Genomic DNA, 4,594 nt, shown 5'->3' with positions numbered 1-4,594 from the left:
ACTGCAACACCCGCTGACTGCAATGATAGAGCTTGGAAGAGGCAGGACAATTTTTAACATAACTCCGACTGGATTCGTCTGAAAGAAGAAAGTCATATACACCTAGGATGCCTCGGGGGTGAGTAAAACACAAGCTAATTTTCATTTTTGGGTGAACTAACCCTTTAAGGAGACTATGACTAAAACTGAATGATATTTGTAAGAAATCATTTTTACTTCGACAAATATATTTAAAAACATTTTTGACAAAGATTAATATGTGTGCTGTCATGTGTGACAGTGGAGTAAAGTTTTATAGACCTTTTTATTTGAAGGATACATTAACTCGTAAATTGTCAAATCAGAATTTTTGAACAGAATCATACATAACCAACATGGATACAAAGATTACATTTTTAAGAACGTGGCACTTTTATATATAATGCATTATAAGTACTTTTGCATTAATTATGCTTTGGAATGCAGCTTATAATGCATTGTATGATGTCATGAATAATTGTATCCACAGTTGTAATACATTATAATGCTTATTTATTTAGTGTTACACCTTTAGAAAATATAGTGCATTAAAACACATGACAAACAAACCTTTAAATGCCTTTTAACATTGGTTACAATTATTTATGAAAAGATATAATGCACACAATGTACATTATGAATAACTATAATAATGCATTTTACATAAAGCCTTGAAGTAAAGTCTTACCAGAAATTCTAGAAAAGGAAATGTTGGCATAACCAAAAGTTCTTCAAATATTTATAGTTTCGAAAAATGGCTGTTTAATGCTTACTCCTTTAGTATTAGTAGTAGTAGTAGTATTTTCTTAAAACATTTTTGTACAACAAATAAAAGTCTGTGTGGTGCACTGAAAAAAATGGTATTGAAACCATTTTTACTGAGAAACTGTTTTAGTAAAGTAAATAACACATTGAAATAAATGTAATATTTTGAAGTAGAAATACTATTTGATATTTATTTATTTTGTAAAATGTACTCCATCTTTGTATTATTTACAACTTTTAAAAATCTTTTATTTTCAGTGCATCCAACATGCAGGAAGTCATTTTGTTGTCATGTGACAAGAAAACCATACAGCAGAGAGAATTGGCCCTGCTGGCTGTCACATGGACACCATGGCATATTTCATTTCATTACATGTTTTATGAATGACAATCAATAGCAGAATAAACAACACATCTGTATCGCTCTTTCACTCTGAATTGCCACATAATTAGTCTTGCTTTTGGAGTAGCGGTCACAGTGGATTTGCCACTGTATGGATTTTATTTTAAACCCATAGCTTTAATGAATCTTTAGGGACATTGTCTTTCACGGCTGATTAACTCTCACTACAGTGAGCCAGTTGACCATTCCCTTCTCTGTCAGTCTCTCTTTTAAGAATCCCTGCTCGCTGTGTGCCAATGTAGAGGAACAGCACAGAGTTCTTAGTGAATTGGGCTGTGGGGTATTGGTTTGTACATTAATTCACAGCAAAAACAAGACCACCGCTGCTGAGCAGTGCTTTCTTTCAATCAGAACTTATTTTCCCCGCTGCTTTTGAAATTGCAGTATCTGACTCCATTATAACTCCATTATGCTTAAAAGACTTATACAGACTGTTCACATTCAGAGATTTGTCTCATTGCAGTCAAATTACTAAGAAAACCTAATTGGGTCAGTTATACATTAATTAATTTAAAAAGAACTGGTTGCTTAGATGATTGCTCTTCATCTGAAGGTGAATCGGATGTCAATCAGTCAATCTGAACTGTATCATATCATTTGAAGTGCTGCTGCAAATGTGCTTACTGCCTAGAATATGATGACTCATTATTATGAGTGATTCAGATGTCTGGGTTTGTATTAGGCATGTCTATGTGTCTCATTTTAAACCACAATGAATGAAGGCTGAATGATGCACAACATACTGAGCTGTAATGTGTGTCTGAAATCCTCTCTATTGAGTAGATGAGACAGGCGCTCAGCTGTCTGAAGTTTACAGTACACAGGTTCACTACACACCGTTTTCTGCTTGGTCACCTGTTCTGCAAAACATGATGTAGAAATAAAGGAACATGACATTTATGAATAATATTGCCGTCAAGCCTCATTAGTCGACAAAACCCAAACAAGGCTTAATAAATATTGATAGCATTAGCCTAGACTGTTATTTGCATTGGAGCCCAAAGCTCAGTCAAGTCTTTAATAAATCTGCAAACATAGTAGATAATCCACTTTGTTTTGCAACGCGGAAGTAAGCTATTTTCTGTGAATGTGTGAGACTTCCGATTCATTGGCTGCTACGCTCTCAGAAAAAAAGATACAATGACTATGATTTTAAATGAAAATATATTGTAACAAATAGCGTGGTAACCTGCAGTTTGCAATATCAAGCAGCATAAAGGACTATTTTTGTACAGATCAAATAACTGGACGCGGATGACACCGGAAACTTCGCTCATCCAAGTTACAAAATGGCTGCACCCGTTCTTACATTAAAAATAAGCTGGAAAGATTTATCTAGTTTAATATCTGACTGCACAGACAAACACAAGGTGAGCAACCGGAATTACAATGAAGTTCGCAAATCTGATTTGATCCGCTGGTGAACTGGGTGCTGAAGATAACATTCCTCATGTTTCTCTGGGCCTCCCACCAGCAAGGAAATGAAGACTGAAGTAGAACATGTGGGGATTATGCAGAAGAAGAGGAGCGGAGTGCGCATCAGAGAGATGGGGAGGTCTCTGTCATAATAACTGTGCAAAATCCTATTCCCACTGATCCCATAAAAGCACATATCAAAGTCATCACTGCAGGGCAAGGGGCACAGGCGCATGAAAGTGTTAGACGCACTTCTGAAGAGGACTGTGTGTGTCTGTTTGTAAGTTATCTACAATTCAGCTTCAGAACTGTTAACGAGGCCATTTCCATTTATTCACATCAAAAATATGATTTGATTCAATTAACGTTAATATGTGATTATGATTATGGTTGCACAAATCTTGCTCTTCTTAACAGTGAGAAATTAAAATACAAATTATGTAAATTATTTATGTATTTTTATTTATCACATTTTATGTTGAGTTCTAATAATGTTTCGTAGTCAGACGGTTTATTGCAAAATAAACTCCCACAGGTTGATCTGGATCTGAATTAATTTAAGGCTTTTCAAACTTTTTTCTTTTATAATTATCCCTGTAGATTAGCCTATCTTAATGTGTTCACTAAGAAGAAAAAATAGTCCATTAGAATGTGTGAAACAATCAGCGTTGCAACAAGATGAACACTGCTACAATATTACAGCAAAAATAGCCTGCTTAAGCCCTCTGAGGTCATTGACACATTACAATCATTAAACTGAGATATACGATGGTACTAGTTGCATTTTAGATGCATCTGACCGCTGAATGTTGCAATTGACCAATCAGAATCAAGCATTCCAGAGGAACTTTGAAAATAAAAAATGTACAACTTCATGACTTCATAACTTTGCAGTTTTCTGTCAAAATGTCACTAAAGATGTTGAAGAAAACGATTCCACCCACATTTGTACTTGAAGTGAAATAGAATTACATAAACATCAACATCAAATCAGGGACAGCCTTTCAGAACACTTTCTTCCACTTCTACTGAAGGATGAATCTCTTGCACATGGACAGCTGCAGATATCACACCCACTTGTTAAGTCTAGAAATGCTTGTTATTATGCTTGTTCTTTCTGCTGCAGTAGACGTGCAGTGCTTTTAAGAGCAGATCGTTGTAATCTTCCTGTTGCACCTCATGTTCTTACTTATTGCTCATGCTTTTAAAAGCTGACTTTCTTTCCTCATATTACTATCATATCCTGCATATCATTTAGATAATGAGCACACTTTTAAAAAGAGCTCATTTATTGCGAAAACTCTAATGGAAGTTCAAAGACCTACAAACAAAGAATATGATATTTCTACATGTCAGGAGTGCAGTGATTCACCTGATGCGTGCGTTGTGTGCACGTCTTTGGTCTTGTTCTCACATGCTCAATGCTTAACTCTTAATCTCAACTTTGGTCTTTAATTACGCAAGATTGACATGTGGTTAAAACACTAAAGAACATTCAAGATTTACACTACAGAAGTATGGCTTATAACATGGAAGCCTGAAATGATGACATGTACTGTATTTGTTATCTCACCCCTGCTTAAACCAGCCTAAGATAGTTTGCCGGTTTTTGCTGGTCCTCCAACGTGGTTTTAGAAGGGCTCTTTTGGAAGAGAAGATTAGCTGAGAAAAGAAAGCAAAACTGTCTTTACTTGATTAGTATAGTAAAATTATTATTTTCTTGTCATAAAATGTGTTAACAATATTTGTGTCTGTTTAATATTTTAATCAGAGCAGTCACGTGCTTCGTTAAAAACAAAGCGGGTGAGAGACTCATCACTAATTTGGCTTATTTGTTTTGTTTTCCATTACTAAATCAACATGTCACTTATGTCCTTCAAAATTTTTTTAAAGCAAGATGTGTAATAAACTAGATAGATGAATATATACTTATTAACAATTTAGGAGAGCATCTCACATGGTATAGAATGGACTCACCAGGGGCCACCAAGC

Source organism: Sinocyclocheilus rhinocerous, unplaced genomic scaffold (genome assembly GCF_001515625.1).
Source record: "Sinocyclocheilus rhinocerous isolate Xijiao unplaced genomic scaffold, SAMN03320098_v1.1 scaffold191, whole genome shotgun sequence".
Classification (NCBI taxonomy): Eukaryota; Metazoa; Chordata; class Actinopteri; order Cypriniformes; family Cyprinidae; genus Sinocyclocheilus; species Sinocyclocheilus rhinocerous.
The sequence above is the reverse complement of the archived record's forward strand: the minus strand, read 5'-3'. Positions refer to the sequence as shown.